This window comes from Amblyomma americanum, chromosome 7 (assembly GCF_052857255.1).
Source record: "Amblyomma americanum isolate KBUSLIRL-KWMA chromosome 7, ASM5285725v1, whole genome shotgun sequence".
Taxonomy (NCBI): domain Eukaryota; kingdom Metazoa; phylum Arthropoda; class Arachnida; order Ixodida; family Ixodidae; genus Amblyomma; species Amblyomma americanum.
The window spans coordinates 3,423,918-3,446,811 of NC_135503.1; the positions used below are offsets into that span (position 1 = coordinate 3,423,918).

A 22,894-nucleotide genomic window follows, 5' to 3' on the forward strand; every position below is an offset into this window, starting at 1 on the left:
GTGGCACCGGCAACTGCGTTTTTGTTTCGTGGCCCATCAACCTTTGAACGGGCGAATTCAGTTGCTCGTACCTTGGCATGTATCGCCATTCCTGCAGGGCGCTGTAAAATTCCAGGGTTGCGAAAGGACACTTCGTCAGCAGTTTTTCCGCCTCCTGCAGTGCACGCTCCGCCATGCCGTTGCCACGAGGATAGTACGGGCTTGAAGTTATGTTTCCTAATTCTGAGCTGCGCAGCAAAAGAGCGGAAGCACGCGCTGTTGAAAGGTGGGGCGTTATCACTACACAGCTTTGCAGGGATTCCAGGAGTAGCGAAGATGAGCATGCACGCATTGTTTATCGCTGTCGCTGTTGTCTGGCGTAGCTTTTGAACCTCGAAAAAAAAGCGATTAGAAATCCACGAGGATTATGTAGGACTGGTCATCGTGGTGGAAAGTACCAAGCCCTACTACTCGCCATGGCTGAAAAGGAAACAGCGCGAACACAGGACGAAGAGAGGAACGTACGACACAGGCGCTGACTTACATCTGGTGACTTACAACCGCATGCCCATCTTCCATCCTTCACCTGCATCTTGTTGTTCGCTTTCTTTCATGTCACCCATCCCACAGGCATCGTTTCTTGTTAAAAGTTTTGTAACTTTTATAGCTTTTAAAATTTTATCGCTTTCACCCGGCCCTTTACACTGCCCCTGACGTTCACACAGCTGACAGCTTGCCGCGAGACTATTTATATGTGTGTGCACCTTTGGAATAAACATCAGCTCTAAGTCAGCGCCTGTGTCGTACGTTCCTCTCCGTCCAGTGTTCGCGCTGTTCCCTTTTCAGCAATGTTAAACCAACTAGCCCGCAACAACACCCTCGTATACTCGCCATGGCAGGCCTGGTATCTCGTGGCTCAGCATAGTGTTCCTGCGCTTGTACTTTTCGCACGCTGCACATGAATTAGAGCTGAGATGTCTGCGTTCATTCTGGGCCAGAACATTAGTTCTCCGGCTCTCGTCTTCATTTTTTCTTCGCCTCCATGTGCGGCGTGTAGCAAGCGCAGAATTTCCGGTCCCTTGGCAGGAGGAATGACTATTTGGTTGGTTCTGAATGAGCAGCAGGCCTTCCTCAACGCGCAGCTCGTTGCGGTAACCCCAGTATGGACGCAGGGCATGCTGCGCAGGGTTCTTTGCTTCCGGCCATTCTGTGCTCAACGCCGCAGTTCAGCCATACTAGCGTCTTTGTTAGTTTCGTGCCGAATACTCTCGAGCTGCTGGTCTGACACAGGAAGCGAAGAAATAACGCTGAATTGAACTTGTTCCGTCTCGTCAGTTAGCTCCGTAGTACTCGGGAAGCGAGAAAGCGCTTCAGCTAGAAACAACTCCTTTCCTGGCTTGAACGTCGTCACCCTGATTGGGAATCTTTGCAAAGCAAGCCTCGTGCGCTGCAATCGTAGCGGGCATTCGCAAATTGGCTTTTTGAATATAGACTGCAGAGGCCTGTGATAAGACTCGATGGTAACCTCTGACTGCCCGAAGATATAACCTTGAAATTTTGTGCAACCATGAACAATTGCCAATGCTTCCTTCTCGATCTGCGCGTAGCGCTGCTGTGCTTCCGTTAGGGAACGGGATGAGTAGGCAACTGGCTGCCCGTCCTGTAGAAGAACGGCTCGTACTCGATGCTGACTGGCGTCTACTGACAAGGTCAATGGTTTTCTTTGGTTAAAATAGGCAAGGACTGGCGCCTTTGTGAGGGTCGCTCGAAGCTTACGAAATCTGCATGCTATCTTGCTGGTATGTCCAGACCCACGCGACGTCCTTTTTCAACAGCTCGCGAAGCGGCGCTGACAACGTGGATATGTTAGGGACAAACCGCGCCACGAAGTTGATCATGCCGAGGAAAACTTGCAGTTCCTTACGATTTTGTGGTGGCGGAACTTGCATGATGTCTTCGACTCTGCTCGTTCCAGGCACAGCCCCTTTGGAGTCAGAATGTGGCCCATGTAGCGGACTCTGGGCTGGAGGAAATTGCACTTGTTCTTATTGAGCTTCAGGTTGTGTTGTCTACACCCGGACAACAAAGCTACTAAATTTCTGTCGTGCTGCTCTCGCGACTGTCCCCAAACCAATATGTCGTCCATAACGACGGCAACGCTCCTCAAGCCCTCTAGTACATCACCCGCTGAAAAATTTCCGGCGCGGAAGCGATGCCGAAAGGCATGCGCAGGAATCTGTATCTCCCGTATACGGCGTGGTCATAGTGCATAAGCCGGAGCTCGGCTCGTCCAACTTAATCTGCCAGAATCCTGACCATGCATCCAGAGTAGAAAAGAATTTCGCTCCATGCAGCCGCGGTAGAATATCTTCTAACGTCGGCATGTGGTAGCCCCCTCTCAGGAGTGCCTTATTTAAGTCAGACGGGCCCAAGCATATGCGTACTTTTTCTTTCTTTACTACCACAACCATGTGACTAGACCAGGAAGTCGGTTCTGTTACCTTAGCAACGACGCCGTCGTGCTCCATCCGGTCCAGCTCAGCTCGGACGCGCTCCTGAAAGGCGATGGCGATTCGTCGCGCTGGCTTGACGACACCTCGAGCTTCAGGTCCATGTGGTAGGCCACGTCTTTGATTTCTCCCAGCCCCTGGAAAACATCTTCAAAACTTTCTACTATTTCCTTAGTTTCCAAAGCGTCCACGGTGTTTATGCGGCCAGTCGGCCCTAAGCGTTCAGCCACCTTGCCACTCAATGTAACAGGAACTGCTTGTTTCAGGATAAAGAATAGCGCCGTGGTAGACTGCGCTGTACTGGCGGCTCAATCTTCTTCGTCGCCTTTTCTATGTGCCCGAAAAACGACCGTAGCGCAGAGCAGCAGTCTTGTGCTGGCTTCGTAGTTATGTTTCTGAGTGTCGCTTCGGGCATGAGGCAACCGTTGGCTCCGGCATCAATTTTGCAGCGTATGGCGGAACCTGCGATGTCGACAGTCGCTCACCAGCGGTCGTGGCCATCAATTGCAACGACTCCCAGGGTTTGAAGGAAATAGCCATCCTCCTCTGCCATTTCGACCTGTTTTATTTTGCATGCTTGGCCCCTCTGTCCCGCTTCTGGTTGACGACACGCACGCGCGAAGTAGTTTCGGCCGCCACACTTGTTACAGCGCTTGTCTTGAGCAGGGCCCTGTGCTTTTCTGTTAAACAGCAGTTTGGGCAAATTCCGAGGCTAACTTTCGATTTCATGGCATGTACTTTGGCCTCATCTGTAGCGCTTGCTTTTCTGCCTCTCTGATCTCGTTAAAGTGCTCCTTCGCTTGTTCCCTCGCTCGGCATATTTCCGCTGTTTTGTCATACGACGGATTTTCAGACAGAGGTTTCTGCTGCAGGTCCTTGTGTCTTAACTCCTACGATTATTCGACTGCGCAGTAGTCTGTCCTCCAGCTCTCTGAATTCGCACTAGCGAGCAAGAGTTCGGACATCGATTAGCCACTCGTTGAAAGATTCGCCCTCGTGTTGATCTCGGGAGCCGAAACAAAACTCGTTGAACGTTAAATTCTTCGCTGGTTTGTAGCGGGCCTCGAATTTTTCAATCAGCTTATCGAGGTCTCGCTTTTCGCCCTCATTTGCGAATGTGAAGGTACAGAACACCCGCCTTGCTTCTTCACCAATTGGGACAAGAAGTGTTGCTGACTGAACTTCTTCACGCCGCTTCCTTAGTCCGGTCGCCGTAGAAAACAGAGTAAACTCACTTTTCCAGATGGTCCAGTTCTGGTAAGCGTCACCCGTACTTTCCAGTGGCTTTGGCGGTGGAAGAACCGTCGACGCCATACGTCTTTCTGTGGAGTGTACTAGGGGTGCAGCTGGACGAGGGGGCGGGGAAGGACAGCGGTGAACGCGGCTTGCGAAACGCGTCGCCGCCCCACTTCTGACACCATGTGAACGGTCGGGAGGCAGGGAACAAAGAGTGTTTATTGTCAGACAAGGGGCTGCTTATATAAGGACAGGCACAAGCATGAGCATGCGCACTTCGTACCGCAAGGGAACGTGTTAACATGGCAGTGCGCATATTTACAACGCGCACGTGACCTCTGCCAACGCGGCTTTTATGCATGCTTTTGCGATCCCGCGCTTGACAATCTCCGAGTGGGCCGAAAATTGTGAATCCATTTTGCATCGGACAGCTGTCATCGCCAGATGTAAAGACGAGACCTCGAGGCTCATTTCCGAGGTCTACAAAATACACAAAACTAGTGACACGTGTATCAGCAGCCCGTCGATATATATCGCACAAGAATATGCATTTCTATATCATTGAGGCTGAATAATTCCTCCCGGTTGTGCGGCTTTTCTGGTTATTTTAGCTGTCCATGTTTCTTTTGCACGCTGCCTCACATGTTGCAATAAATCACTTAGTTGCTATAGTCAGCGCAATTGTGTGTCTCGTTCTGTGTGTGCCGTCTGAAGCGCTGTTACATCACCTCCGCCAAAATGCAGTCTGGAATACGCAGTCTTCCCCTGCGCGTGCGATCATCGTATTGTGCGTCTCCGCGAGAGGTGTTGTGCAGTCATTTCACTCCGGTAGGGCGCACATGCTGTGGCCATGGTGGCGTGCACCTAGTACCCAGGAACATTGTCGGCTAGTGGTGTTCCTAGAGGCCCCTTCCCCATACTGTGCGTATACAGTATACATGCACATCAGAATTTCGGCCTCTGAGTTCATAGCAGCTCTTAGGAGCGCTGTCCTGGAAGCTTGGTTTAAAGGGGCCATGCCATGGTCGTTCTTCATATTGCAGTATTGTGGTTCAGTAACTAATACAAGAGCTTATGATTCAGTTTCCGAAATTTGGCTGCCTTGGACGCGCTGTGTATTCCAAAGAAATGCGATCAAAATTGAAAACGGGGAACTCCTCCCACCGGCAGCGACCGCCATATTGAATGCTCTCGTGACGTCACTAGGGCCTACACGGAGCAACGTTGTCTGCTCTCGTTGCTGCAATGCGCGCAGCGGGGTCCCATTCCCCCCCTGTGCTTTCGTGGGCGATCGAAGTAGCAGTCGTCCCCCATATATGAGTGATTGGTGCCGCAAAACCGTTAACAACAGTAACGCAGTTATTCTTCAATATAGGTCACACTAGGCCGATGCGACGGCGATCGGCGATCAGTTGGCCGGTCGGTATGCAAATGCCGTCGCTGACGCACCGGTCTGTCACGCTAGGCCGACGACGACGCCAGCACGACCAACGACCCCGTATCGCAGTAGTGTATAGAATGAACTTAGTGGGAACTGGCAGAGTGTGGTGGGGGCCTATAGTTGGTATGACATTCTATAAACTTAAGAACTTTAAAACTTATTGGACCTGATCATGCTAGCACGGCGACATACGCGATGTGCGTGCACCAGCGAAGATGTGCTTTTAATCGGTACCTGCGCATAGAACCTATCGGCGAGGCAAGCGACACGGGCAGAAAACGACGCACGACGGTGCCGCCGTCGCCTGGCCTTGTGCGGCCGAGCGAAGGCTTCACGCCCGGTGAATAGACGGCCCGAGAAACAGCGCTTGTCTAACCTTACCCATATCGAAAAAAGCGAAACGAGCGGTTGCATTTCATATCTTCGCCCTTTCTTACTAATCAGCGGGGAACTCTTGCCAGATTCTTGAATCTCGGTCGACAGTGGACCGCCGGCCCCTTTCGTGACGAGGCTTAGCGAGTACGCAGGATTCGTGTGTGCGATTGCGGCGATTGCGGAGAGCGAATTCACAAGTTTTAGCGCCTGAAAATAGCTGTCGAGCGTAGTTTTGGCTACAGTCCCCTCAAAGCGACGACTGCCTACATCGCAAGGCTCGAGTAGAATAAGGGGGAAGTGTCGATATGTGATCCGGTCTTAACAGCATGTGCTGAAGGCAGCCGGCAGCAGCCGTTGGCGTCGACTGTGGACAACAAATCTGGTGGTTTTCATCAATTCAAGTAATGTCCGAACGTATCTTTAGCTAAAGCGGTTAAAAATCATATATTATTGACATAAGAGGAAGCAGATACAATTAAGCGGGAAGCGCCAGTCCTACGCGAAGCGTTTCCCAAGTAGGCGATATAGCATCAGTGGCGCTTAATTATTGCAGTGTTATCATAGTGTGTAAATGAGTAAAACTACAATTTGTGAGCAATACTGCGTAATATTTAAGATTATGAGAGCCCACCTTGCGCTTTATGCCACGCAAACGAGCAGTACTATTTGCGCACAGCTTTGTAACAACCCCAGTGCGGGGCTGCATTTATCGTAATGGTCGCATTCCTGGGCCACAATGCACACGCACAGTAAACGCTAAAAGATGTACTATTATTTTCAAGCACTGATTTAGACGGCCGCGACTATTCATCGGTGCGGGCAGTGAAAGAATTCGAGTCGCGTAGAGTTTTGCAAGCGGCTTGGTTCCTGCAAAAGGGTTCTGCGAGCCGAAGGGAATGCATGTTCGACTTACAAATGCACACATGTAGCGGGGAAGTCGTCTGACTCGGCACTTTTCCCTCCTCCTTTCGTGCTTCAAGGCTACTCTAATGCCACCTTGTGATAATTTGAGTTTAATTATCGAGCCGATGAATAACGGACAAGAAATTGGTAGCCAGCTACAAAACGCCGCGGCTTTCACGGCGCATATCAGCGGAGGCATGCATGGCACGTGCCGCTTTTCACATACGGGAGCACTTGAATGCTCAAAAGAGACCACACTCATAACATAAAAATAACATGTTTTTGAGCGCAAATAATAAAGCAGGGGTCCATAGATTTCTGTTTCCTCGACAATCACAAAACGGGCGCCATCAAGCAAGTCCGCTTTCCCAAGGATCACTCAGCTCGCGCACTAAGCTGAAGGCTTCCGAAAAGAAACCACAGAAAATGCATGTTATTTCGATAAGCTAAAAAAAGAAAACTTTTCGAGCAACCGCCGTCTGCGGTGTGCATGCAAGCACCTCAACAGCGCGCAGGAGACGACGCGGGGCGGGTATGCCCCTGTGACGTCAGCGATCAGAGGTTGCCAGACCAGCAAGCAGTTCGCAGAAGAAACGGAGAAAACTCATTTTAAAAATATTTACCGTACAGAATCAAGTGATACTTGGGGGATCTTTAATTTAACGTGTTGAGAATTAAATGCGATAAGCAGGGTATGCGTGAAAATATTCTGTCATGGCCCCTTTAAGGTTTATCTGTCTGTGTATCGAGTGATTACCGTTCTTGGTGCTTTTGCACCACTACCTCAGCTTAGCAATTCTCAGCACCACGTCTTGTTTCGTTTCCGCGGACTTCTGTTGCCCACTCTTTGAATCAGCCTGCCGAGCGTAAAACATGAGCGGGGGGAGGGGATGCTGGTACAGACACGCTGGCGGCGACAGACCCGGGCAAACGCATCCCCACCCCCCTCCTCCCCCGCCCTGGCACGCCGAGAGCATTCCAGGGGAAAACACCCCAACTTGCCGCTAGCTTTTTTTTTTTTTTCTCTCTCTCCAGCAGCGGTGTGGGACAGCTGTCGAAGCCTTCACTCGGCGGCAGCGCCGGTGCACGGTCTCCGGAGGGGAAGAGAGAGCCGCGATGGAAGCGCGAGCAGAAAGGGGGTGCTTGCACGCATGCGGAGGAGGACGAAGAAGAAGGTCGGAGAGAGCGGCTCTTCTTTCGGCCGGCTTTGCGAGGCCGTTGACTGATGGGACCGGAGTGGCCAACGAGAACAGCCGCGCTGCTTGCGCAAGGCACACACGTGGCTGCCAGCCGGATCCTGAGACCGAGGAGGTGTGTGGGCTCTCGGGAGCCGCGCCCAGCTATACACTGGTGGGGACCCGACGCCTGCACGATGTTGGCTCAGGGATATTGAACTCCGGGTAATAAAATGCCCCTGAACGTTCCGAGGAAAGTGCGAAAAGAACTGGGCTCTGTCGGAAGAGTGCAGCCGCGTTAGAGCAGTTCGCAATTCATGCCCACTTGACACACGGCCTATAGATCGCTTGGAGGCGAGGGAGGCTCAAGTCAAGTTACCACGCGAGTTTGTGCACTTCGGCTGCGGGAACTGGCAAATGCAGTGACTCCCTCAAGAGCACACGACCGCGCCGCCTGTCGACACGGACTGCTCCCGTTACTGGCCATGCACGCGTTGTGCTCAACGCGAATCGCGCGCACCGCAAAACGAGCAGCAGAGGCCGGACAGCAGCAGATATACACCGACAGACAGCAGTCGGACGGTTGGAATTAACACGCGAGAAAGACCTGCACACTAAAGAACGCCAAACCATTTCTCATCAACCACGGCAGACTGACAATGCGTAGAACGAGGCTATAACTAAAAGGGAAGGTAGCCCCTTCCGGCGCGTACATACTTTCTCGCTGTGAAACGAATAAGCTGCTACGCAGTTCGACTGTAGCCAAAGAGCCACTGCACGTGTCAAGAAGCGTATATGGAAGAAAACTCGGTACGAGAACGCTAGCTTACTGCAGGAGGGGAGACAGCGCTGGTCATCAGCCCTCGGTCTGAGCTAAGCTAGATTTTGCACAACCAGACAAACCCCGCCAGGCTATATTCAACAGCGCCATCTTTGAAGCTGTGACTGCAGCGGCAAGGGTGAAAACACCCTTGCAGCTAATGGAAGAAGGGAAGCGCATCTTCCCCATAGTGCGTGCTTGCGCAGCCGCTTCGGAGCCACCGGCCTGCGGCACCGCAGCGATGGAGCGAATGACGAGCAAGGCGGACACGGGCCCGGCGCTGCTGGAGGAACCGCGGTGAGGAGAACAGCGTGGCCTGGGGATAGCGGCGCCGCTTACATGCACAAGCTTGGCTATGGGAGGCTGCAGTAGGCGAGACCGACAGAAACCTATTTTGGGGCCACTGCATTCTGACTGCGCCCGTGTCGTCCAACTCAGGCGTGCCCCAGGAAAATCACGCTGCAGTCTTCACTTAGCGCTCAAGTGCGTCAATGTAAAAAAAAAAAAAACGCTTTCACGAGCTTAAATCAACGCCACTGTATATTTATAATCTCGTGGGGAGTCCCGAAACTCGGTGCGAATTAAGCGAGTGCGCAGCATGACGAGACAGCTCTCAGTCGCGATATGCCGACCTAATGGTGCAATGCATGTCTTCCGCAGCTGCAGATAAGCTACCTCTTCATTGTTGTGGGTGCACCTGCCATTGGTGTCCCGTAAGTAAGCGCAGCCATGTCGCGGTCCCTACTCGGAGAAGCGAGAAAACGCTCCCATCGGGAACCTGCACTGCACTGCACTGCACCCACTGGGTCGCTGCGCGAGTCGGCCACGAACGAGAGCAGCCGCAGCCCACGAGCGTCCCGTTGTTCGCGCCCGGGGTCCCGTTGGCTGCCGGCCGTGGCTTGCATTGCTCGACCACTACAGCCTGAGAGGGAGCGACAGCTTCAAATCACGTCCATTCCCAGAGTGGACATCTGCGATTACCGAGCAGGCCCGCTATCCCAAACCTAGTGCACAAGGAGGTGCAGGTGTAATTCTTCATCCCAGCTTACGACTCTAAAAAGAGAAGGCGTCGTACCCCACACACGTTACCAGGATTGTTTCGATTTTTAGAGTTTACTCGTGGCGCACGAAAACTCACAAAACTCTCTGCCGAAGCAAAGTGGTTCAACGCGCAAGAAACAAAGCGTATAGCGGACAACCTCGTGCAGCAAACGCGTCTCGAAAGCTGCAGCTTTGTGGTCAACCCTCGCAGCAATGCCGGAATAATCGCAAGCGGCTGCAGGAATGGAAACAGAAAACACTGGCGCACCTTGTCGCAACGATGACAAGAAAAACTTGCGCAAGAGCAACTCACCGAGCACCATCATTCTCAAGCATCGAACGTGCGATATGAATTACATAGCAATACGACCTTGAGCGCACCAGCCACAGATACCACAGACTTGGAGCGACCATACTGAGCACGCTGCAACAAGCTGAAAGCGGGAAGCTAGATCATGAGCAAATATGTTTTTCTCTGCATAGTACACAGAGAGCTTGAGCGATTATCCTTGTGCAGCCTCTAACCGGTGCATTCTGCGTGCTTTTGAGAATTAGAACAAAGTTCCTGGAGTAGGCAGGTGGACGGCATTCTACAGCGCACTCTGAATAAAGGTGCTGATATCAGATTGAGTAATATTTGGTGACTGCCATTGAAAAAAATAAATGAATGTACGCCCGGATACACACACGAAATGCTGGATGCAGATTCAGTAAAGTGTCTGCATTCCATCGACGCTGCTTTTTTGTTCTTACTTTATCATGTCCCTATCTACCCGGATAGCATGGACGCGTCCCATCCTCTCATTTTGCGGGTGTGCAGTAGTGTATACAATGCGCGCTCTGCGTGACTGCAGTGCATGCAGTGGCCTTACTGTCGTATAGCGACCTGTCTATAGATAAGCTGACACACGAGCGGAGAGACAAACGGTGCAGCGCTGTGCTGTTGTTGCGACTGAAGGAAGAATGAAAAGTGCACGGGCCTGTCCATTGGCTGGAGCTGAGCCGCAATCGCTGCCACGTGCAAACGGTAGAAGAGTTGAAAGAGACTTGACAGACAAGACGCGCGTCACAACAACCGCGTCATCCGAAACGACGACGACGGTTCAGCAGCAGGTACAGTACTCACGGATTGAAATAGGACATTCGGAGCGCTAGCCTTGCAGTGCCACGCAGGCATGTGGTAAGCCACAGGCCGGCTCATTGGCTACTGGAAGGAACAATTCTGCTTTGTAGATGTTCTCCCTCTCGCGCCATACCACAATGCACCACCTTGGTTCCATGAGCGTCTACGGGCGGCGCTCCATGAAGCGACGGCCACGCGCTCCGAATGTCATATTTCAATCCGTGAGTACTGTACACCCGGTGAGCCATCGCCGCATTGGTGGGAGCTCCTAGATCCCAGCTCCGTAGGCAGGGCCAGGAAGCCACCATCTCCCTCCTGCGTACCTTTCCTTCATTTGTTCTGTCCGTGTGGCACTGCAGCTTCCCCAACATCTGCAGAACAGACGAATAACTGTTGCCACAGGGTATGGGGCGCGAAAGTGGGTGGAAATGTGGCATGCAAGCATTACACTCACTTTCTGTAATGAACGAAAAATTGCCGAGTGTTGACATTCCGCTACGTAACGCGATTAGCTGAGCGGAAGCTGTCGTGCTGCTGCCAGCCTCTTACGGCCATGCCTGCGGCTTTTTACGGACTGCATGGCAACCTGGCCCATCACAAGGGGAGCACGACCACGCGATTACACCTGACCGGATGCTGACGGTCGACGCCATGGATCCCTCCGTCAACAGCTTTTGCTGTAAAGAGACCCGGGGCTCGGCATGGCCTGCTCACGAGAACTGTCACCAATCTCTGGTAGAGCCACAGCGCTCGATGAAGTGTCCTTTCCGCGAGTAGTGCGCGCTGGTGTGCAGCGCAGAGCGAGCCTCCCTTTCATGCCCCAGCTAGTTACGAGGAGCGCGCAGGAGAGGGAGAAATACTCTCAGACACGCTGCTCGAAACCCCGCTTTCCTCCCCAGGGCTGATAATCCGGCGCGCGCAGCAACGTCCGGCTGCTTAGCCACTGGTCAAGCGCGTGTTTGCGTCTGTGCAACAGAAGCTGCAATGTTGTACGAAACGCCAAAGCCCTCTATAGACATCAATGTTCTAGTGCCGGTTGCGGCAATAGACGAAAGTATAGAAAAAGAAAACGCCGCCAGTATGTACGCGCTTCATGCTATGCGAAGGTCTTCACGCGTCTGCGATGTGTATATTTCTTCACCACTTTCTCGCCGGCCACGAGACGTGGTTGGTGAACAGAAAATACTTGTGCCAACAGGCTTACGCATCAGCGCATTTTGTGTATGAAATGCAGATAGAAACAAACCCATTGCCCGCCCAGCACCTGGTTTACCACACTATACTCTGCAGCTAATTTTAAGAGATTAAGCGTTTGGGTGGATTTGGCAAAGCTGTTTTAATTCAGCAGCACGCGATGAAAGGACTTCACAAATTTGGCCACAACTTCGTTTCGCCGGCAGCATGTGGGAATCGCCACGTGAAAAAAAAAAATGACGTTAGTGCAAAAATAATCTAATTTGCATAGCATGGCATGAATAGAAGCGGCGACAACAACTTTTGCCCAACTGCAAAGTGAGAAAAAATGCAGCCACGGCAACGTAATTAGAAAGAACACGCCTCATCCACGAGACGGTAGACTGTGCCATGCATTGTAATTAATCATTCGACTGAGATCACATCGAATGCACTGTAAAAAAGTCCACTCGTTTAGATGATGCATACGCGTGCCGCAGATACAACAAACGCTACGACTTAAGCAGTGCCCCTCCCCGACTGAGATTGGAATTTTCAACACAGATGCCTCTATTCGGCCTGTCAGTAAGTGGTAATGGCATTCCATTAGCGCACCAACCTGTAGGTCTGTGTAACTGCACATTTTCTGGTAATCTTGAACCAGTGAGTACTGGCGGAAGCGGAGTAGGCGGGAATGCGTATTTCTTGCATCGCTCGTAGTATGAGCAGATCTACGCGAGCGGCAGGAGGGACCGAATTTCAATTTCGTCGCGCCTATCGCCGCGAACAAACACTGCAATGATAAGACGCGGATTCGTTTCCGTCAGACAGCTTGCCGTTGTCTCCCGGATGTTCAACTTGTGAACGGGGTACTCACCCCCCCCCCCCCCCTGTCGTATAAGCCCCGCATCTAAACTGCCACACTCGCCATGTCCAAGCAGGCAGCGAAAGCGTTCATGAGAAAATATGCTCCATGAAAAACTAGATATTCGATTGCTTTCCTCGATCAAGAGATTCAACACATTACGCTTTCGTTTCTCCATCATGCAACACCGCGCCACGTCTGCCCAACAGGCAACCGGCGACACACGCGTGAACTGCGAGCATCGCATGACTCACCGATGCTGATCGTTCGCTCTGCCGAAGCATCGTCTCCTGCTACCGGTTGGTTGTTGCAGGCGCTTAGCGCCCCCCAGGACGAACACGAGGCGAACGCGCAATTTCTGGGCAAGAATAAAACGGGCTCCCAGAGACCACGCGCTGCTTCGTCTGCAGCCCATGACGGCGTCGCCGGTAGGCGGCACGCGGGTAAAACAAACATGGCGGCGCCCAGGTATCGAAACTAAAATTGTGTTACGGCGATTTTCACAAAATCGACGCCAAGCTGCGGCGCCGCCGCGAACTTGTCTAAGAAGGATCGGCAGCCCGCAGAAGCATGTGTTTGCGCCTTTGCGAGTGCTTCGCATTCGGGCCTTGTTTTCATAGCGTTTTTTCTTAATATTGGTGATTTTCACGATCTAGACGCCGCACACTGAGGCCGCGCCGTGATTCCGTCCAAAGAGAACTCGGCCGACAGATTCGTGCTGCGTAGCATGCACTTGCGGACATCGTACCTGGAGCGCCGTGCAAAAAGAAAGCTCGGCAGCATTGCTGCATCACGAAAAGGCAGCATTGGGTGCATATATGGTGGATTGGCAGGCCACAGCGTCGATGGCCGTCTGTTCGCGGCATTTACAGGGAGACTTCTTTCCTTAGAGTTAGGACTCGGCGCCATTATAGCTTTCTTTGCTTTTAATTGAACGGCTACGGTGGTAGTCGTAGCTAGCCGTTGTAACTGTTGCCGTGATGTAACCGTAATGCACGCAAAAAATGCACCAAGAGTCTGCTATGCACCCGCGCAGCCGTGCCTCCGAGGTTACGCTACGACTCTGTGGTATCGAGTTCACTACGCAACGTATATACAGACGTGAGCAGGCTTGTATCGGTGCGCTCGAGCGGTCCTCTGCAAAGCAAACGAAAGGAACCTTTAGAGCAGGTAGTAGTAAGTGTTTAATGCAAAATAAAAACAAAAAGAAAGGTAAGATATTGTCACGAAGTGGTCACTGCAATCCGAAGAGCAGAATGACAGCGAAGATGGCGCCTAAACAAAACTTTATTTGGGGCTGACTTGCACCCACAGTGGACTGAATCACTCGGCGGCGGCGTAGCAACAAGCGTGCTCGGCGGTCGTCGAACAGAATGCCCGCCGTTCTCGGCCATGCTCAATTTAAAACTGATAGTGAACTTTCTAGATAAAGCGTGCAAAGTTACTAGAACATTCTGGAACAACGTAGAATCAACTCTGCCAGGCCGCGATTAATCGAGATAAACCTAGTCGCGTCCTGCGTCGCAAACAAAGCGATAAAGCGGCGCGGCAGCAGATTTGAAGAATGAACAAAAACTGCAAAGATTCGAGGCAATATTTTTGCTAAACCCCGGCAAGAAAGGCTTTTCAAGGCAAGAAAGGCTTTGACAATGTCAAAAAACTTATTATGCGTTTATTTTATAATTGTGACTGATTCTGTTGAGCCGTCGTGCATTTTTAAGCTAAATAAAACAATTTAGCGCTTTTCTGCGCTCTTCAGCAGATGCCCAACAACGAGCAGCCTGCCTCCTTCGAAATCCCATTGGTTGACGGCTGGGCCGTTCGCACCGACAGCGCCGACGGTGCGACCAACTCGTTGGAAGTCTGTCGCAGAGGGCTTGTGACGTCACCTACGTGCGCCGTTCTGTCGCAACACGTCGGAAGTCGCTCAGCGCTGCGGCTCCAGTTGCATCATGTGAAATAGCCCTTAAGCGTCCGGTGAAATTTCCCACGGTCTCGACGTGAAGCGGTCTTTTCTCGCCTGGGTCTCCTCCGCGACAGCGTCTGATGCCGATGCTAATTCTTCTTCCACTTCGGATCTACGGCAGTTGAAGCGTCACGGGAGCCCAAAGAGGCCATTTAAGGCGAGGAAGATCACTCGAATTCCATGAAAATGCTCACTTTCTAAGCAAAACGAAGGCCACGACCAATGACTGCTTCGCCTGCACAGCGTTGATACTGGTAGGCACTAGGTGGCGAAACAAGTAGCGGGAGTACTGCCGGTTGGTACACAAGGAATGAGCGACGCCGTGAAGGAAAGGAATTTTTCTTCGTCTGTCTTCTTTCTTGAACGCAATTGCAAACAGGAGAAAACCGTGGTCGAGGTGTGGTGCTCAAGAAACCAGTGTCAGAGTCGCGTGTTCCTTATTCGTTCCCAGCCACCTGTCGAGCCAACAGGCTAATTTTTCAGTCACCGAAGGGTTTTTGTGACTATGTTTGCCTAGAACAGATTTGAGCTGAATCCAGGCAGAAAAACGTATCCGTGTCAAAAGAAGGAGAATGCGGTGGGGCGGTAGGGGTGGGTGAACAAAAGTGAAGTCGCACACTGGGAGTCGCCGAAAATCGCCTGGCCAGCCGCCCATGCCATGGTCCACACGTTGCCCCTCTCTCGCAGACCCCGCGGGGCGCTGCCTCAGCGTCCGGAGCCAAGTACCATCTGTAGCCCCATGCCTGAAAGTAAGGACAAAATGAGAAAAAAAGTATGAAGGCCCAAACATTTTTGTTGCGCTGAACCTTCGCAGCTGTCGCGCGGTTGGAGGCCGCCGGGGTGGGGTCTTCCGCCCCGTCTTCGGGTGCCTGACCAGAAGTTTAACGCGATAGCACTAAAGGCCCCGTTCACCAGAAAATGCGGTGTTGGCGTTGTCGACGTCGGTATCATTGAGCGAAAAATCAAGAGCATGACTCTGCCAGGTGGTGCCCAGAGAGCAGCCCAGGAGGCAAGTGGGCCACCTTGAACACGTGACCTTGCGGCGCCATCACAACCTGCCCATCGGGTAGTGAGCAAACTGTCCGCCATGGCAGGTGGCAGTTAAGTTGGTCACTCGGGAGGAGAAGTGTGAGGACTCCCAGGGGTCTATGAATGTAAAGCAGAGAATGACCTTCTGCATATATGAGAATGAACCACATAGCCTTAAAGGGAGACTGAGGCGGTTTTCAAATCTGCTAACCTTCTAGGCTTTTTAAGTATACTCATTGTTGACCATGCTTGTGGAGTTATTTTTTCAATTGTTGCAAAAGCACCGCCACAGTCACAGATTGAATGCGCGCCGTTCAAATCTCCCTCGTCCCGTGTGACGTCATTATGAGGAGCCGGAGACCCTCCGAGTCACCCGAACGTGCTTTCAGCGCGCGTTGTTCCTCGTGTTGCCCGCGTTGTGGTCGTACTCACAAAGTGTTTCAGCCAAGTTTTGAGCGTCCGACCACGTGCAGCCGATCTAGCATGAGGTACTGCTGTGCGTTCGGGTGTACGAGCACCTACGGCCGCGACGATGTCGTCTTCCACACTTTCCCGAAAGATCAAAAGCTCGCAGCGCAGTGGTTCGTTGCTGTGAAGCGGGAGAATTTCAACCCGACCAAAGCAAGCGTACTCTGCTCGAAGCACTTTCGTGACAGCGACTACGTGCAGAGCTTGTCCCTAATGCGATCGCTAGGGGTTTCTGTCAAAGGGGCACGGCTGAATCATCACGCGGTTCTTTCACTACTTTTGCACAAAAGAAGCATGTCACCACCGCCAAGAAGTGCATTTGCTAAAAGAAGGAAACATGAGGTGAGTGCTTCTACTTCCGATTTTAAATTCTTTACTCTCCTGCAATTCTGGTCTCATTTGTGTGTGGAGCTTTGCATGAAGCGTTGACAGCGAGTAGCCCATGCGGAGAGCGATCCCGCGATGGTATGGGCACAGCTGCGCCGCGCGGCTGTATTCGGGTTTCCTTTTCTCGTGCAAGAGGATATGCTATAGAGACCCCTGCGCTAAACGTCACTTAACTCATCAATGAAACACTGCGGATGATTCCTCGCGTGCAGGCGGGACGGACAATTATAATGGTAATGGTCCTGCGCATGCGCACTGGCGCCTCGCTATTCCCCTATGTCCCTAACCGATAGCTTCACACTTTTTATATCTGTCCTATTCCGATGCGGTTATGCAAATGCGATAAGTCGGCAGGCGTCATGCTATTCTTACGAGGTAAACGTACATTTCGATGATCACCTAACAGCCGAAAACGACATCACATACGCGGTTTTCTCGCTTTGATAGAAACATTTTCAGTAAAGAGCAATTCAGTAATCCAGTACGCTTTTTATCCTTCCAGGCCCTTGCAGAACTGCGTGGAGAAGGATCAAGCGTAGAAAAACTTGATCCAAAATTGGGCAGCCCCTCTGGTAACTCAACAGGTAATGGCGCTACATTCAGTCTGAACATTTAGTTATGCATGGCTATACTGTGCATCAAATCATGTCTCAGTCTGTGTTGCAGATGTCACAACAGAAGCAAGGCCACATAAAAACTTCGGTGTGGAAAATTCACTAAGTATCCTCGCTCTCACTGGTAATGACCAATCTTCAGCAAGCAGAGTAATGCAAGGCATTGACGCCTTACACATTAGATGATAACCTGCTCATTATTGAAGATGCAGCACACGATGTAACGCTGGAGGTCAAACTGACAGAGTCTTGTGAGGGAAGACACAAGTCTGTCCAAGCAATAGCGCGGCCAGCGACACAAAGCACAGCTATACAGGCATGTGTGAAAAGAAGCATGGCATCACGCCACTCTCAGACAAAACCGCACACTGTATCTATCGGTATGTGCCTCCACATTCAGTGTACATTTTTGATACATGCATTTGTACAATAATGACGGGGAAGGGGGCAAAGCACTATGGAGGATTTCAATTGTACTAAAATTTCCGCATATTCTATGTTGCGTGCAGTGGTAACAACTACTAAATGCAGCTGCACATATCACATGACATTTAGGCATTCAGGTTGGCAGCCCCATGATAGATGTATCCACTCAAAAGAAAGCCAATCCCAAGAGAGGCCATTGAAAATGATGACAGCACAGAAGACGAAGGTGGAGATGAGAACTCTGATGATGAGGACTACAGTCCATGTGAAGAATTTGAAGAGAAGTATGCGATTTATTAACAGTCTGATAAAAACCTGTTTGCCCTACTTTTACTCTCGTGCCCTAAACATTCACTCCTAATGTTTTCCATGCAAGGTAGCTTGTTTAGGCCGTCCAATGCGATTGAAAATTTGCCCATTCTCTTCCAGGCAGGGATGTGTCGAAAACTCCACAGATGAACCGGGCAACAATTTTTTTTTTTGGTGCAGGAGAAGTACCTTTCGAAGCTTTTCCAGCTTCCAGCTTTTCCACCTCGTACAGTCAGATTCGAGTGTGAAGGCACACTTCTAGAAGTTTATGTGGAGTGTGCATCTGGCCCTTTCGTTTACTGGTGTAATCAGGACGTCGAGAAACAGCAGCCGATGCTCAACCTGCAGCTTTGCGTAGCAGTTCTCTTCTCTGGAAGCAACCCAACAGCGACACTGAGAATTCTGGCTTCAATTGGTGTACCAGCTGTGAGCAACAGGACATTTTTTTGCAATCCCGTGCTCATATCTCTGACCTGCAATTGACAGGGTAAGGAGTCATTGTGAAGAAGTTTCCAGCTTTCTTTGCATGGTCAAGGTTCGATGCGCACTGTTTTTTTTTTTCAATTTTGGAAAGAAGAGCAGAAAAGTCTGCTGCAAGAGCTGCAAGGCCAACAGGTGAACCTTGCTGGAGATGGACGAGCTGATTCACCAGGAGTTAGTGCTAAATATGGCACGTATACTCTGATGGACGTTGAACGCCACAAAGTCTTGCATTTTAAGTCGTGCACTTTGCTACAACAACGTTCTCTAAATTTCTATAGCTCACTAATTGCGCCAAATGAACTGTAACGCAACACTTAAATATCGTGACTTCTTTCTATAGCACATGCATTATCATGGGCTTAGCCTTGAATCCCCGTGCTGGTAGATGAAGCATCAGCACAGCACTACCATTGTTAGAAATACAAAGATTTATTTTCGTAAAAATAGTTACAGCTGGGAAGGAGAGACCTCAATACATGCAGTCTATTTTTTTTAATTGGTAGACACGCAGCACATCAAACTCAATATCCTTTGCCATTATCATTCCACAGTGCAATGATGCTGGCGGCAGCTGTCGCATAGAGTAAGAAGGCCTGAAACAAGGTCTTGCTTTTCTGGAGAGTGAGAACATCACGGTAGCAGTGCTGGTGGACGACCGTCATGCACAGATCAAGTGCTTTCTCCGTAACAACAAAGCTACAATCACCCATGAGTTCGACGTGTGGCACATGGCAAAAGGTATCTAGCAGCTGTGGCTTTACGGTGGCTGAAAAAGTGTTACGTTCAGCATATTTATGGAATATGTTGCATTAGTTCTATTTTTTAATATGCATTTTAGGTATCAGCAAGAAACTGCACACAGCTGCCAAAAAAAAATAACTGCAAGGAACTTGCACCCTGGATTATGTCTGTGTGCAACCAACTGTATTGGGCGGCAGCATCCAGCGAAGGCAAAGCAGAACTCATTGTGTCCAAATGGCTGTCACTTCTTGACCACATAAGGGACATCCACACACACGACCAGGCATCGTTCCCCACGTGCTTGCACGATGACATCGAACCCAAGCAGTGGCCCAGAGAAGGTGTAATGAAAATACCTGAAAGGCCCTAGCGAAGCATAATTAGGCACATCTAAATATGATATATAAAGCAATAAAATTCCAATAAGAGAGGGTTTCAGGTAGGGAGACATAATCTCAAGAGTACTATTCACTGCGTGTTTACAGAAAGCATTCACAGACCTCAAATGAGAAGAACTGGCGATAAGAGTTAATGAAATTTGGTGATTACGTTGCCTTGCTAAAGAACTCGGAACTCCAGAAGAGTGGCAGATCGGGCTAGTTGGTGCATGTTTGTCATTTTTCGAAAGCGCTAAAACAGCATGGACAAAGAAGGAACAGACAGGGACGAGCGCTTGTCCATGTGTGTTCCCTCTTTGTCCGTTTTGTTTTAGCGCTTTCGAAAAATGAACTCGGAACAAACTGCAAAGCATGATCGATGACCTCGACAGGCAAAGCAGAACAGTGGGTCTAAAAACTTTATGCAGAGAACTTAAGCAACGTCCAACAGTCTCTGAAGCGAGCAGTGGTTTATGATAGGCAGCGAAGCATTAAAAGTGGGAAGGGAAGAGGTCTAATTAGTGTAGGTAATAACCGCAGATCCAGACCATGAGAGTCAAAGAAATAGGATAATAAGAATAAGGAGCAGTGCATCTGACAAGTATGCTGAAATCATGAATGGTAATTTACCAGTATCCCTCAAGAGGAAGTTGTACAACAGCTGTATTTAACCAGGACTCACTTATGGTGCAGAAACAAAATTAGCACAAAAGGTTGAACTTAGATTGAGTACAATGTTGCAAGGTGTGGAAAGTGAAAAGTGTAACATTATGATATGAAGAGAGCAGAGTGGGTAAGTGAACAAACGAGTTAATGACATCCTAGTAGAAATCAAGAGGAAATGGCAGGGAATGCAATGGAGAGGATGGAAACCTATGGTTGTTGAGGGTAATAGGCTGGATTCCAAGATTTCAGCAACCTGTGCAGTGCAGCAGGATTTCAATGAAAAGCTTCATGAGCTAAGTGAATAATGGCTGTTTAAGTTTCTTCCATACCATTTATTACAGTGGACCTCAAATGCCAATGTTTATTAAAACTATCCAGACTTATAAGATGCGCATTACTGAACACAAGTTTATTTACAGGTGCACTGAAATACTTTTTAACTCGTCGATGCAGAGCATACAGCAAGCCGCACACTTAGAGCTTTACAAAGAGATGATAATGGCCGTTTCTTTTTCGAATCAAAGGCTTTCCAGAAGCTTCAAGACATTGCAAATTCTAAGGCCCTTCAGCAAGACATGCCGCGGCTATCTACTAGACATCAAACCTATGGATTAGAGGCTTTTCATAGCCTTCTAGTGCATTTTTCACCGAATACCTACCATTATTCGTATCCGGAAATGAGGGCCAGTTAAGGTGTTGTCTTCTATTCTCTAATTTTACAGTCAGAAGCCATCGATATCACAATAAATTGTGTTAAACAAAATAAATGTTAAACATTTATCTGCAGAAGAAGTGAAAGGCATGTAGGCACGTGCGAGAACTATATGAAAAAGTGCCCATCTTAAATTTTTCTTACTGAAATTGTCAATAGCTGCATCATTTCTTATGTTGTCTAAACAGAAATTAAAAACACAGTCGACAGAATCGGAAGGAATTTTACATGCCGACACTTTGTGAGCATTTAGAGTTTCTGCTGTGATCACCATGCAAGCACTGCATTTTCATTTTCAATCCGATTGGCAACTGAGGCGATGCTTTGTTCTCATAGCTCTTCAAAAATAGTACTTTGCTCCTTCCGTATTTTCATCACGCGTGCTCATGGTGCTTTCAAGCACTAATTGCTAACATGGTGTTGTGCTCAACGTCCATCAGTGACCTTCTTTTGTGGCATGATCTTTACAGTTGGGCTGTTTACATATGTTACAAGGTATCACGTTTTCACACGGTCTTGTGCAACTTTTTCAGGACCCAACTCGCTGTACTTCACTACAACGAGAACAGTGCACGTAGTCAGGCACGCACAAAGCATGGCACACTTCGATGGTGTGTGCGTACCCAAAGGCAGCCGGTGGGGACCCAATAGCTTGTCCAGTAAAGCAGCCACCCACTCATGGTAAGCTTGCACCACCTAGTTTATTTGATCACGAAGAAAGTGAATATTGCACAAGCTACAAGATGAAATGCTCAAACAGGCTACGTCAAACCCCTCCTCGACAAGGCTGTGGTCATGGCTGAGAGCATGCAGCCCCAGGAGAGGTAAACTGCTCCAGAATCTCGTCCACCACTCAGCAGCAGTTTCCCAAAGGTCCCAAAATAGAAGCTGGTCGAGAAAAGAAAGTCAAGGTTCAACAGACAATGATCAGTTTCTTGCCATCTGCAGAGAAACTACTGGTAAATAGTATGGGGGTTTACCGCATGTCCCAAATCTGAATGTGGCTTGATAGCCATTGTGACAGGTAAAAATGTACAGCAAAGGACGTGATGACATGCACCGTATACTTTAATTAGAAAGAACTAGTTACCAAAATGCTTGGTTCGATCGTCAAAAAAAAATAAAAACAGATATCACTAAACATAAGAAGGCAGAGTAGGCAAAATCATGCAGCCACTAGAGATTATGTAGACCACTGTGCACTATATGCTGGGGATTGCGTAGATTATAAAGGAAAGTAATGCAACCTTGATAACCACTTTAACGCCTCTATTCTTTCCTCCATGGCATTTTTTGTTCCTTTAGTTTTTTTACCTTTTACTGTTTTATTGCCATTGTTTATTTTGATTCTGTTGCATTTTAAAAAAAACGGGGGGGGGGGGGGGTCTGTTTTTGCATTCTTTTCATTTTAGTGTGGCTATTAACCTGTTTCTCTCCTACTTGTAGGTGACAGCCTCCATGGTCAGACAAGAGCTGTTTGAAGACCAAGTGTGCCACCTTCCCACCCTCCTCACTCCACACCCTACCATAACCCCAGTCCATCCTCCTTAGAGTGAAGGGCCTCTATAACCCATGCCAATGATGACCGCCCTTGACCTGACAAAGACAAGTCCTCTTGTTGGGACATTGTTCGCTGGACTGAGGCTCTCCCTTAATTTTTTTTAATGATTTTAATCTCCCGTACTTCTTACCTGCCATTACGAAAAAAGAACCAATGCACTGCTGCAACATATTTAGCAGCCATTGCTGTCTTCCAGAAAATATTACTAGCGACAGACTGTGGTGAACACACCATAAACTATACGACAGTACCTGCATGATCTTAAAAATGTTATGCTTCTGCATTTCTCGACAATTTGCAGGTTAGCACGAAAGAAGACTTAATCATTTTGCTTAGTGTGCTTCATGGAATAGTCATTTAGTAAGCAGAAAATTTTTTTTTTCTTGTCACCTTTCTGCTCTTCATTTCTGCGGTAAACATGTAGTTGCAATTTTTGGGGCCTTATTGATTGGAAGGGCAATGATGGTGAAGAAATGGACACAAGGCACATTCATAGCTAGAAGTTCAGTGTGTT

The 22,894-nt window shown here is 49.5% G+C and overlaps 2 long non-coding RNA genes across 3 annotated transcripts in view; both read right to left on the reverse strand.

Annotated features, from left to right (window-relative positions):
- LOC144098283 (uncharacterized) overlaps positions 1 to 22,894 on the reverse strand; it is an 854,931-nt gene that overhangs the window by 657,873 nt on the left and 174,164 nt on the right. The window contains exon 1 of one of the 2 annotated variants that reach the window (XR_013307167.1): positions 12,896 to 13,053. The exons of the other annotated variant lie outside the window; for it this stretch is intronic. This is a non-coding gene — a long non-coding RNA (uncharacterized LOC144098283). Of the gene's footprint in view, positions 1 to 12,895; positions 13,054 to 22,894 lie in introns of those variants that run through there. 2 annotated transcript variants of the gene reach the window in all.
- LOC144098277 (uncharacterized) overlaps positions 14,292 to 22,894 on the reverse strand; it is a 156,809-nt gene continuing 148,206 nt past the window's right edge. Inside the window, exon 2 of the long non-coding RNA XR_013307158.1 lies at positions 14,292 to 15,350. This is a non-coding gene — a long non-coding RNA (uncharacterized LOC144098277). The remainder of the gene's footprint in view (positions 15,351 to 22,894) is intronic.